A 14,366-nucleotide genomic window follows, 5' to 3' on the forward strand; every position below is an offset into this window, starting at 1 on the left:
GAGCCCAAAAGAAAAAAAGTACATATCACCCAGCACTTCTAAGTACTGGTCCTGCCACTTAATCTTCATGGAAACACACAGAGGGCACAGGAGAGGCATCCATGGCTCAGGGACAAAGAAACTAGCTCCGAGGTGCATTTTAATGTCTAGCTGACATTCAGGCTGCACAAAGGCAGTTAGCAGGCACTCAGTGAGGGTTTGGTGAATGAATGAATGAGCTTATATCCATTTGCCTACAATACCATAGTCTTTGCTTAATTATTGCTACCTGTAGTAGTTGTACAAAAGGGTTTCAATTCAACCTATCAGTTCATAAATACGGTGCATCTTGATCAAAGACACCCCTTCTATTGTTCCCCCCTATTTTCCCAATCTCACCCATCTTTTCAAGTTACCTGATTCCATTTTCATATATGTGCATGAAATATAATGACCATATTTCCCACCCTTCCCCTCTCCGTTCCCCTGTACCCTCCCTTTTTCTTGGTCTTCCCTCCCTCCCAATAACACATATTTCAGCTTCCTGGAATCCATTTTGTTAAACTGTTCTTTAGTTGGTTAGAGGAGTTAGTTATACCATTGGATCTTCTCCTAAGTATACCATCCTTTAGTAAGTTTGTGTGTGTGTGTGTGTGTGTGTGTGTGTGTGTGTTTGTATGTATATGTGTATATGTATGTAGGTATATATGTGCATAAAACCCTGTATGTTATCACATATGTTTATATTTTTAGATCTAACTTTCACATCTGAGAGAAAATGTGCCATTTGTCTCTCTGAGCTTGACTTACTTCAGTTAACATGATTTTTTTCTAGGTCCATCCATTTCCCTACAAATTATATATTATTCTTCCTGATAGATGGGTAAAATTCATATATATATATGTGTGTGTGTATATGAATTATATATAAAATTCATATACATGTATATATGAATGCATATATATATATATCAAAATACATCACATTTTCTTTCTTTCTTTTTTTTTTTTTGCCAGTCCTGGGGCTTGAACTCAGGGCCTGAGCACTCTCCCTGGCTTCATTTTGCTCAAGGCTAGCACTCTACCTCTTGAGCCACAACGCCACTTCTGGCTTTTTTCTATATATGTGGTGCTGAGGAATCAAACCCAGGGCTTTGTGCATGCCAGGCAAGCTCTCTCCCGCTAAGCCACATTCCCAGCCCGTCACATTTTCTTTATCCACTCATCCATTGCAAAGCATCTGGACTGTTTCCATAACTTGGCTATCATGAGTAGCGCAGCAATGAACCTGATGTGCAGATGTTCTTGCTGTATTCTGATGTGTACAGTACCATACTCCTCCTCCTTTAGCCTATCTATTGTCATTATTTAAAAGAGATTTCTCTCCAGCGCTGTGATAAAACCAAGTACTTCCTCCCTTCTTCACAGAAGTGCTCACCACTGTGTCCCCCACCCCAGTTCCTGTGTCTTTACATATGCAGCAGTCTCAGTCACCATGGTGCACCAAAGCACATGAAAAGGAAATTAACATGCAGGATTAGTCTTCTTTTATTAATTGGATTTGATTAATCAATAGAAATGGGGCTGCACAATAAACCAGCGATTTTATGTTTCAAACTTTGAAGCACTGAAGAGAAAGAGGGAAATTGTGACTGTATGTCACAAGCAGCCATTGTTTCTTTCCTCACAGTTAAGGACCAAACGTGAGTGCACATGTGCACCTGCCAGTCCTGGGGCTTGAACTCAGGGCCTGAGTGCTGTCCCTGAGATTCTTGTGCTCAAGGCTAGTACTCTACCACTTGAGCCACAGCTTCACTTCTGGCTGTTTTTGGTGGTTAATTGGAGATAAAAGTTTCATGAACTTTCCTGCTTGGGCTGATTTTGAACTGTGATCCTCAGATTTCAGCTTCCTGAGTCCATAGGATTCTATAATCCTATTCATGGCTCACCAGCAGCCAGCCAAAGCTGTTTCTGTTGCTGTTTGGTTTGGTTTGGTGTGATTTAAAATCCAGTAGTGTAACCAAGAATAAAGATTGGTAAGACTGGGTCCCCCTGAAGTAGCTCCTCGTATCTCCTTGCCTTTTTCCACAAACAGGGCCAGGCCTAAACCAGACAGAAGTTGCTGCAAATTGAAGCCATCAGTCAGGAGTGTGCTCCCTGGGGGAACCCAGTTGCTGCTCCTGAATGTACAGCAGCGCCTCCTATGAGCCAAGAAAGAGCAATCCAGAGTAGCCAGGTCCAATCCCTGTCCTCTCCTCACCACCCTTTCCCAGGATGCAACCACTGATATCCCTGGCCTCAGGAAATCTTGGGAAAGTGCTTTCAAGTGATGAAGCAATGAGCAATTTCAGCCAAGCTTGGTGTAATCAACAACAGCCTTGGTGTCATGCTCTGAATGTGTTTCCGAAGTGGGGGCTGGGAGAGGAAATGGGGAGGTCAGTACCTCACGTTTGTCCCTGTCAGTTGGGGTGTGTGCTTTCTTTTCCACCCTGGCTGTTATGGAAGCCGTTTATCAAAGGTTGTGTCAATATGATTAAGCAGCTACAGGGCCATTTATAATCTGCTAGACAAAAGCTGGCTCCCTTCCAATTGATTTTGTGTATGTGTGCTGGCCCTGAGACTTGAACTCAGGGTATGGAAGCTGTCCCTGAGCTTTTTTACTCAAGGCTGACACTTTATCACTTGAGCCACAACTCCACGTCTGACTTGTTCGTGGTTCGTTGGAGATAAGAGTCTCATGGATTTTCCTGCCCAGCCTGGTTTCAATCCTCAGATCTCAGCCTCCTGAGTAGCTATGATTGCAGGCATAAGCCACTAGCATCCAGCTCTTCAGCTGATTTTTCAAGTTTTGAAAATGTCAAAATTCTTGAAATGGGAGTGAAAGTTCCAGAAGGATTGTCACCAGAGTGTGAGATCTTTGTCTGCACTGAGGCTGATGTCATAGGGCCAGGGTGGTCCTTGTCCCATGGCCGCTCGCTCACCCATATGAATCAATCAGCCAGCCTGAGCAGCTCTGAAGAAGCCCATGTATCTTCTGTAAGACAATTGCAAGAATGGGACACTGCCACTGTTTCAGGACTGAGAGAGACCTCAAATCAAAAGGGGAATAGGAGCAGGGTGCCAGTAGCTCACACCTGTAATCCTTGCTACTCAGGAGACTGGGATCTGAGGGTTGCAGTTCCAAAGCCAGCCTGGGCAGGAAAGTCTGTGAGACTCTTATCTCTAACTTCCAAGAAAGGCAGAAATGGAGCTGTGGCTCAAGTGGTAGAGTACTAGCCTTGAGCACAAAAGCTCAGGGACAGTGTCCACGCCCTGAGTTCAAGACCCAGGACCAACACACAAAAAAAGATTAAGGTAGTGTTACTAGACAGGACTACTGGGGCCTTCCATGACTGGTACCCACAACTAACTGTTCCCGGGACTCACGGTCAGTGAGTAAGCCGTCTGTACTGCACATTATCAACAGCAGGACAGAGTTGTCCACTGCAGGACTTGCCTGTCCCCTAGGCCAGATGCAAAGCTTTTTTCTTGGCAACCAGCTTTTGCAAAGGCCAATGAGCTGTGTCACAAGGCTCCAGTTTCTTTTTTTTGTTAATTAAAAAAAAGTTTTGACACGGTGTTGTGCAAAAGGGGTACAGTTACATAATAGGGCAGTGTGTACATTTCTTGGGATATCTTACACCCTGTTTTTCTTTCCCTTCCCTAGATCAGTTAGGCATATATACAATACACAGTGTGTCAAAAACATATACAGTATCCACGTGGCCTACGCCAAAGGAAATTCACTTAGAACTTTAAATGTAACGTGAACAATAGAATTTGCTTATCCTTGTCTTATATGAACATACATACATAGCTTTTGAGCTATTGTGATCCACTGAGAGGTCTATTTTTGACCTTTACATGTTGAGTAGTTGTTTGGTTTTAGTTACATAATATAGGGTCGCTGATCCAAACCTGAGGGAAATACCATTTGACAAGAAGTTTTTGGTTTTGCAGACCTGGTCTCTACTGTCTCCCCCTCCCCCCACCTTAACAGTCATATATCAGGGAGATCATGCCCCTTTGTTTTCTGTGTTCTAGGCTTGTCTGGCTCAACATTATTTGCTCAAGTTCTGACCATTTCTCTGTGAATAACAATATTTCACCATTCCTAATCGCTATGTAGTATTCCACCGTGTATAGGTACCATATTTTTTGGATCCATTCATCTGTGGAGGGGCATCTGGGTTGTTTTCATATTTTGGCTATTGTGAATTGTGCAGCGATAAACATAGAAGTGCGGATGTACAAAGGGCCAGTTTCTAAGGGAGGCCCCAGCCATTCTTCAGGGAAGAAATCACAAGGATATGAAACCATTTGCCTCTCTAGGAAACACCCAAGAAGAAGGAAGTCTAACCTGAGAAGTCGAGGACGGATGTGCAGTAGTAATAGACCCAGCGACCAGCCCTGGCCACTGGCAGCACGAGGCCTGAAACCCCTAGATCGTGAAGTCAGCACCCAGCAGCCTCTGGATAATAGTCATCAGTGGAGATAGGGATGAGAAATGACATACACATGCCTCTCAAAATGAAACAGGCTGACCAAGCTAACGTAAAATGTGGCTCCTGAGAGCCAGGGAGCAAGCAGAGAGATGAGAAGGACGAGTTTCCTTCATCCAACACTGTGCTAGGAATGACTCTGGAGAGATCACTGAGTCACCTGTGGCTCACTGTTCCCATGCCATCCCCTTCCCCAAGGGTCACCGGCCCTGCAGGCACTTCATGCCCTTGAGGATGGCGCCATCTGCTGGCAATCACTGTTACAAAGTTCTCTGAGAGAAAGATGGAGGGGGTGCTGTTGATCAAGATGCATCATACTCATAACCTACCTTATGGAATTGTGACCTCTTTCTACAACTACATAGTAATAATAACAATAATCATAATAAAGTTCCATGAGAACATCATGCACACTGTCCACAAGTCCTATCACATTGGAACACTTTTAGTCTCTGAAATAGCACAGACTAGCTAAGAAGCATCAATATCAAAATAGCCTTTCAAGCTGGGTACTGGTGCCTCACGCCTGTAATCCTAGCTACTCAGGAGGCTGAGATCTGAAGATGGTGATTCAAAGCCACCTCAGATAGGACAGTCTATAACTCAACTCCAATTGACCACCAAAAAGCCAGACGTGGTGCTATGGCTCAAATGGTGGAGTGACAGTTTCAATGAGTAAAGCAAAAACAAAACAAAACAAAACAAAAAGCTAAACAATAGTGCTAAGGCCCTGAGTTGAAGCCCTACTAGGCTTAGCGGTAAAAGTGCTTGCCTTGCATGTATGAAGCCCTGGGTTTGATTCCTGAGCACCACACAACAGAAAAAGTGGGAAGTGGCGCTAGGGCTCAAGAGGTAGTGTGCTAGCCTGGAGTAAAAAGAAGCCAGGGACAGTGCTCAGGCCCTGAGTCTAAGCCCCAGGACTGGCAAAAACAAAACAAAACAAAGCAAAATAAAACATAATAACTATCATAACTCTCCCAGTGGTCATGGCTTACTCTAAAGGAACTAAATTAGATATTATATTTAGTTTTGAAATGGTGGATTCATTCTCTTTGAAAAAAAAAAAATGCATCCTGGCTCTAGTGGGTCATGCCTGTAAATTCGAAGCTAGCCAGGGGAAGGAAAGTCTATAGGAATCTCTATGTCCAATTAATCACAGAAAAATCAGGAAGTGGTGCTGTGGCTCAAGCAGTAGAGCACTAGCCTTCAGAAAAGAAAAGAAGAGCTCAGGGACAGTATCAAGGCCCAGGCAAAGACCTGACAGGAAAAGCAAGAAAGGCAGGCATTAAGTAAAGCCACCAGGTGGCGATGTAATCCAAAAAGTGAGGCATGGTACCAACTCAATGCCTGGAATTCTCCCTAAAGGAGGAGCTTTTAAATGTCCTCCTCTTATTCACAAAGGCTTGCTCCTGTTTTCTCAAAGAATATGAGTTGTCTATTATCAGTCTTTCACCCTGTGTGTGTGTGCCATGGTCCCTAGCCTCAAATTCTGTGAGTTCAGCCCTGTAGGCCCCTGGAAGCCAGGCAAGACTGAATGCCCTTGGTGGAGACACACATTGAAGAGATTAAACGATTGAGTGCAAGTTCCGGGGCTGAAGAAAATTAAACCTTCACACACATTACTGGGATTTGAATTCAGGGCCTTGCAGGTCCCACCTTGTCACTCTTTCTGTGATACTGGTGCCTTTATTGAGTCCAGTGGATATAGTTTGAGCTCTCAGAATTGCTGTGACCCTCTGCACCATTTCTTTCTCTGGGAAGAAGCAGGCTAGAAGGAAAGAAAACTCTAGAATGTGGTATGTGCTTACACACACACACACACACACACACACACACACACACACACACACACACACACCCCATAACTGTTTCCTTGAACTGTTTGTTCCTCTAGCTACCTAGCTTTGAAAGCTCCCTGCCAGACACTTCCATTCTAGTTCTGCTATCAGGTGCTGTCTGGCCTTGGACAAGGTTCTTAACCACCTGGGGCTGTGGTATTTCCATTCATCAGACTGAGGGATCTTTGATCTATTATGGGGTTCGGGAGAGGGGATTTCCCCGTCCCTCCAAGAGTCTACCAGTCAGAGACAGTCTCAAGCAAAAAGATGAATTTATTGGGGAAGTTCCAGATGGACTGGTCCCAGGTTTCAGAAAAATATATAATACAAAACAGGACAGCGGCACAGGGATTTACTTCTGGAAGAGTTCTAAGTAACTCCTGCAGCCCACACATGCCCTTAACAGTATCAGGAAACAGGCCCGAGAGGGAGGAAAGTACAAAACACCAACAAACCACTTCAGCTCCGATGGAGAACTGACTTGGAACACCATGGGGACGAGAGATGAGCCAGGAGACAGGACACAGGATGTGAACATGGAGACATGTGGCATGGCATAATGGTGCCTGAGCTGGCCTGACCCCAAATAGGGTCAGGTCAGGAGGCAGGGTCACAGGAAGCTCCCAGTCCCAAGCACTTGACTGACAGGTTCAGTAACCTATAGGTCATGTGCCCACCCCCTGTCTCTAGGGATTCAGGAACACCCATTACCTGGGGATGGGACTTCCCTTCCTGTAGGAAATCCAGGCACACCCATCAAGACAAGATGCTAGATAGCACAACTTGCCATGTGGCCAATGATAGTACTAGGCAGATCTGACCTCCATATTACATGATCATCAAGTGGAGATGTGTGGGGAACAGTGACTTCACATGGAGTGCTGTCAACATGGCGCTGTACTGTCTCCCTTCTTTTTTTGTTTGTTTGTTTGTTTGGCCAGTCCTGGGCCTTGGACTCAGGGCCTGAGCACCATCCCCGGCTTCTTCCCACTCAAGGCTAGCACTCTGCCACCTGAGCCACAGCGCCCCTTCTGGCCATTTTCCATATATGTGGTGCTGGGGAATCGAACCGAGAGCTTCATGTGCAGGAGGCAAGCACTCTTGCCACTAAGCCATATTCCCAGCCCCCCGTCTCCCTTCTGAAGAGCCCTGCTCAGTCCCTGTCCATTTCTCCTCTGCGGCCAAGAGAGATAGCTCTGGGCGCTGCCCTCTGATGACTGGGAAGAACTGTGAGACTCAAGACTTCCTGCAAAGCAGCTTCTCCTTTGCTACTGGCACATGTGCATCGTGGGCTCTCAGGTCCTCTTGTGGAGACCTCAGCCTTCTCCAGCCTCCAGCCCACAGTCTCCCTGGGGACACAAAAGCCCTGACTGGAACAGTGTCCCCATGTCTGGGCTGGTGCCGCGCCAAACCCACATCCTTCCTGAGCCCATGCTGGGGTGGGTGGGGGGCAGTGAGGCCTGAGACTTGAAGTCACAAGCAACTCATCCCCAGAACTCTCCAGCCCTATGTGCAGAATATACCGTGCTCAAGCCAGCCTCCACTGGAGCAATCTGGGGAAAACAATAGTTATATCCCCAAACAGGAAGCTTGACTTTATCCTTTGAATACTTATTTTTGTGCTGGTTCTGGGACTTGAACTTAGGGCCTTCCATGTTCCCTTGGCTTTTTTTTTTTCTTAAAGCTGGGGCTCTACCATTTGAGCCACAGCTTCACTTCTGGCTTTTTACTGGTTAATTGGAGATAAGAGGTTCATGGACTTTTCTACCTGGGCTGGCTTCACAGTTGGATCTTCAGATCTCAGCCTCCTGAGCAGTTAGGATTACAGGTATAAACCACCAGTACTAACTTGAATGTGTATTAGATATATATTCTATATATTAAGATATAATATATTTAAAATATGTTATATTTTGCTATAACTTAAATTTATATACTTAAGCTATATTACATATAAGATGTTTAAATTTATTTTTGCCAGTCCTGGGGCTTGGACTCAGGGCCTGAACACTGTCTCTGGCTTCTTTTTGCTCAAGGCTAGCACTCTGCCACTTGAGCCACAGCACAACTTCTGGCTTTTTCTATATATGTGGTGCTGAGGAATTGAACCCAGGGCTTCATGCATAGTAGGCAAGCACTATACTGCTAAGCCACATTCCAAGCCCCAAGATATATTTATATATTATATTTATATATTATGTTATATTATATTATATAGTATATATAATATATTATATAAAATATGTCTTATATTTTATATAACTATATATATTACATATTTTAAACTAAGATATCGTCTATTTTCCTTTTTTTTTTTTTGCCAGTCCTGGGGCTTGGACTCAGGGCCTGACCACTGTCCCTGGCTTCCTTTTTGCTAGTACTCTACCACTTGAGCCACAGCGCTACTTCCAGCCTTTCCTGTTTATGTGGTGCTGAGGAATCAAACCCAGGGCTTTATATATGCGAGGCAAACAGCTAAGCCATATTCCCAGCCTGTCTATTTTCCTTTTATGGCTGTGTGTTTATATGCCATCCTTGAAGCTTGAACTCAAGGATAGGGCTTTGTCTCTGAGCTTTTTTGCTTAAGGCTAATACTCTACCACTTGAGCCACAGCTCCTACACTTCTGGATTTTTTTGGTAGTTAGTTGGAGGTAAGAGTCTCATGGACTTCCTGCCCAGGCTGGTTTGGAGCCTCTATCTTCTGGTCTCAGTCTCTTGACTAGTTAGAATTACAGGTGTGACCTCACTCCAGTTAGAATGGCCTATACTCTGAACTCAGGCAACAACAAATGCTGGAGGGGGTGCGGGGAAAGAGGAACCCTTCTCCATTGTTGGTGGGAGTGCAAATTAGTACAACCACTTTGGAGAACAGTATGGAGGTTTCTCAAAAAGCTCAGCACAGACATACCCTATGACCCAGCCATACCACTCGTAGGCATCTATCCTGAACAGCAGGTCCCAAGATATCAAAAAGATATTTGCACTTCCATGTTTATTGCTGCACAATTCACAATAGCCAAAATATGGAATCAACCCAGATGCCTCTCCACAGATGAATGGATCCAAAAAATATGGTACCTATACAAAATGGAATACTACATAGCGATTAGGAATGGTGAAATATTGTTATTCGCAGGGAAATGGTCAGACTTGAACAAATAATGTTGAGCGAGACAAGCCTAGAACACAGAAAACAAAGGGGCATGATCTCCCTGATATATGACTGTTAAGATGGGGTGACGGGGAGACAGTAGAGACCAGGTCTGTGAAACCAAAAACTGCTTTTCAAATGGTATTTCACACAGGATTGGGTCAGCGACCCAACATTATGTAACTAAAACCAAACAACTACTCAACATATAAAGGTCAAAAATTGACCTCTCAGTGGAATACAATAGCTCAAAAGCTATGTATGTATGTTCATATAAGACTACTGTCGACATATTGTCTAATGTCGACATTACATTTAAAGCCCTAGGCGAATTTTCTTTGGTGTAGGCCACGTGGCTACTGTATATGTTCTTGGTACATTGTGTATTGTATATATGTCTACTTGACCTAGGGAAGGGAATGAAAAACAGGGTGTAAGATATCACAAGAAGGGGGGAGGGGGGTATGAGGGACAAGGTAACAAACAGTACAAGAAAAGTATCCAATGCCTAACGTATGAAACTATAACCTCTCTGTACATCAGTTTTATAATAAAAACTTTAAAAAAAGATATCACAAGAAATGTACACACTGCCCTACTATGTAACTGTACCCTTTTTGCACAATACGTTGTCAAAAAATTTGTTTAATTAATAAATAAATTACAAAAACAAAGACTGTAGGTACGAGGTACCAGCACACAACTTATAGGCACTTTTTTTTAAACCAACTTAAAATATTTAAGACATTGCATCTTCGTTATATGTGCTTATAAAATACATGCTTTTCCTTTGCACAAGTTTGTTATATTCAAGTATTGAGGATGTCCAGAAATTTACAATAGCAACTCAAATTTAAAATTGCTGCAGAATTTGCATTGGGTTTGTTCATTGTTAAGGTATGGAACAATACCACATTCATTATATGTGTGTATGGACATGTCACAAATTTCGTTGTACAATTCCTATATGCTAATAAAAATATTCCATTACGGGGCTGAGGATATGGCCTAGTGGCAAGAGTGCTTGCCTTGTATACATGAGGCCCTGGGTTCGATTCCCCAGCACCACATATACAGAAAATGGCCAGAAGTGGCGCTGTGGCTCAAGTGGCAGAGTGCTAGCCTTGAACAGAAGGAAGCCAGGGACAGTGCTCAGGCCCTGAGTCCAAGCCCCAGGACTGGCAAAAAAACAAAAACAAAAAACAAAAAAAAAAAAAACTACAGGTGTGAGCCACCCGTACCTAGCCCTTTAGGAGTGTTAATGTTCAGAAACCCACTTTACATTCATTCCACCTACTCTCCTAAATTGGATTTGCTTCTTTGCTTCCTGGCAGCTTACTCATGCATTTAGTTTCTTGCGTCTGTGTGGGATCTGGAGCTCTGAGCTCATCACTCGGGCTCCTGTTTCTGTGTACAAGGAGAGCCAGGCACAGATCGCTACTGTGTTGACTTCCTGGACACAGAATATTCCCTCCTCTGACCAAGACTTTCCCAGTAGTGGTGAGACCTCTCTGCAAAAACAATTGCATGGACTCGGGAGCCTGGTGCACCTACCTCTTCCTGGGTGCATCCTGCAGTGGGGGTATGGGGGGGTGCCTCTGTCACCAAGAGGTGATGGGTGGGTGGGAGAACATAGGCTTTAGGACACAGGCAGCCAGACTGTGAGGTTGTTCACCATCTGCTAGCCACAGGACCGAGGCAGGCAGCCTCCTCAGTACACTTCCTAACCAGCAAATCAGGGTAAGGAGAAGTGCCTACCTAAGGCTGGAACCCAGTAGGGTACAGTGGTATGTGCCTGTCATCCCAGCCATCCAGGAAACATAAATAGAAGGCCTGCCACCCAGCCAGCCCATACCTTATTTGAAAATTATTAGAAAAATAATTGAAATGCCAGGTGCCCACTGCTCATGCCTGTAATTCTAGCCACTCAGGATGCTAAGATCTGAGGGTCATGGTTCAAAGCCAGCCTGGGCAGGGAAAGTCCATGTGACTCTCATCCCCAACTAACTAGACTAGCAAAGAAGCTGGAAATGAAGCTGTGGTTCAAGTGGTAGAGAGCTGGCCTTGAGCTTTAAAAGCTCAGGGATAGCTTCTAGGTCCTGAGTTCAAGCTCCAGGACTAGCGAAAATAATAATAATAATTAAAGCACAAATGGGTTTTGGAGGGTTGTGGCTGGCTCACAAGTTAGATCCACATGGCAAAGCCAGGCATTCCCCTGCCTCTCCTCTATCCCCAGTGTAGCCCCACCTCGCCCCCCCAAACACATGTTAATGTCTTTTCCAGTAGCTGCCTCATAGTGTGTCAAAGATCACCAGCCTCATCCCCCATGAACTGAATCTCACCTATGTCTTGCTGTGTGCCACGTTCCCATCCTCCTCCTGTGGCCCAAAGTCTTCAAGACACCCAACAAACTGAAGCCATGGGAGAAGCTCAAAGACCTAGCGCTGTTGAGAGCCACCCCCCATGGCAACTGCCACTGCCCACTCCCTGAAATTACAGGGGGCAGATCCTCTGCTTCTCCACGGCTGAGTCCTTGCACCTTCCCCCCTTCACACGCATTCCAAGCTGGGCTCCTGGCAGGCACAATGACAGCAAAAGTGATAGGTGCCAACATTTCTCAGAATACTGCCCATGCCACCCTTTACCCTGGGACCCAGTCCCGGTGGCTTGAAAATGTTTCCACGCCCTAATATTCCCTTGGTCTCTGCCATAATCTTCCCTTGGTATCTGCCCAGGATTAATGCTAAGGACCACCCATGGATGCCAAAATCCATGGGTGCCTAAATCTCTTATATAAAGTGATTTCTTTATTTAAAGCCCACAGCCGCCTCCTAGACACTCGTTTGTGTGTGTGTGTGTGTGTGTGTGTGTTTGTTAGTGCTGGGGCTTGAACTCAAGGCCTGGTGCTCTCTATCACTTGAGCCACAGTTCTACTTCCAGATTTTTTTTTTTTTTTTTGTCAGTTGTGAGACTTGAAGTCAGGGCCTGGGCCCCGTCTCTCAGCTTTTTCATTCAAGGCTAGCACTCTACCACTTTGAGCCACAGTGCCACTTCCGGTTTTCTGAGGGTTAATTGGAGATAAGAGTCTCATGGTCTTTCCTGCCCAGGCTGGCTTTGAACTACAATCCTCAGATCTCAGCCTCCTGCGTAGCTAGGATTACAGGTGTGAGCCACTGGAGTCACTTCCAGCTTTTTTGCTGGTTGATTGGAGATGAGTCTCATGGACTTTCCTTCTGAGGCTGGCTTCAAACTTCCATCCTCAGATCTCAGCCTCCCGAGTAGCTAGGATTACCAGTGAGAGCCACCAGCACCCAGCTACCAGCACCAGGCTACTTTTTTTTTCCTGGATAATTGAAGATAAAAAATGTCTCACAGGCTTTTTTTTTTTTTTTTTTGTCCAGCCTTGCTTTGAATCAGGTCTCAGGTCTTAGCCTCTTAAGTAGCTAGAATTTCAGTGTGGACCTGCTATGAAATAGCAGGAAATTGCCTTTTCTATAGAAAGCAGAGCTGCTGTCTTTTCCTTTCATCTCTCTTGTTTACTTCCTCAGCCTTTTCAGCCTCATTTCCTAGTCAACAAATAAGGCTAGTAAAAAGTACCTAGACCTGTAATCCTAGCTACCCAGGAGGGGACTTGGAGAGGATTGTGGTACCAGGCTAGCCTGGGCAAAAAGTTTGTGAAAACCCCAACTCAACCCATAGTTGGGTGCCATAGTGTGTGCCTGTCATCCCAACTATACAGGAATCCGCCCCCCCCCGCCCCCATTTTCATTGGGAAGTAAAGCAAAATTAATGCATTGAAAAATCTTCTTGGTGAAGAGGAGTCTTGAGACACCAGCTTTGAATAAAGGGAAATTTGCATCTAGTCAATTCCTCCTAATTATTCATTTCCTCTTACTCTTACCAAGTTGACTATAATTACTGAGGAAGGATCTTTCTCCAGATTAGAACTGGAAGCCCATCCCCCCCCCCCGCCCCGCCCGCCTGTTAGTGGTGAGTCAGCTTCATTTTTTAGAATCTTTAGTGTTCAGGAATTTCATCTTGTGTCCCTAGCTAGTGTGTGAAGGAGAGACAGGAATAAAAGAGGGGCTGGAAGATGCTGTGAAGTGATCCTTTATTAGGATGATTTTTGTATTTATTATCTATCGTTCACTTAGAGAGCTGCTAAGCAAACATTACAAGGCTAAGGTCAATCATAAAATAAAGGCTCTAGCCAGGTTGCAAGTGGCTCATGCCTGTGATCCTAGCTGCTCAGAAGGCTGAGATCTAAGGATCATGGTTCAAAGCCAGCTTCCACAGACAAATCCATAACATTCATATGTTCAACTAAGCAGCAAAAAGCCAGGAGTGGAGCTGTGATATAAGTGGTAGAGGCTGGGAATATGGCCTAGTGGCAAGAGTGCTTGCTTTGTATACATGAAGCCCTGGGTTCGATTCCTCAGCATCATGTATATATAAAAAAGGCCAGAAGTGGTGCTGTGGCTCAAGTGGCAGAGTGCTAGCCTTGAGCAAAAAGAAGCCAGGGACAGTGCTCAGGCCCTGAACTAAAGCCCCAGGACTGGCCAAAAAAAAAAAAAAAAAAAAAAAGGACCAGTGCTTGCCTTGTGTAAGTGGTAGAGGACCAGCCTTGAGTGGGAAAAGCCAGACAAAAAGCGTGAGGTCCTGAGTTCAAGCTCCAGTACAGGCACACAAACTATAATAATGATGATGATGATGATAATAGCCATGTATTTGCAGCACATCTGCATTTTACAGATTGTGAAGAGACTTCATCAAAGAGTAAAGAAGAGATTCAAACTCAGCTCTTTAGAAGCCTTCAATAGTATACTGTCACCGCTGCTCCTCCCCCACGCTCAGCC

Source organism: Perognathus longimembris, chromosome 3, assembly GCF_023159225.1.
Source record: "Perognathus longimembris pacificus isolate PPM17 chromosome 3, ASM2315922v1, whole genome shotgun sequence".
In the NCBI taxonomy this organism is placed as follows: Eukaryota; Metazoa; Chordata; class Mammalia; order Rodentia; family Heteromyidae; genus Perognathus; species Perognathus longimembris.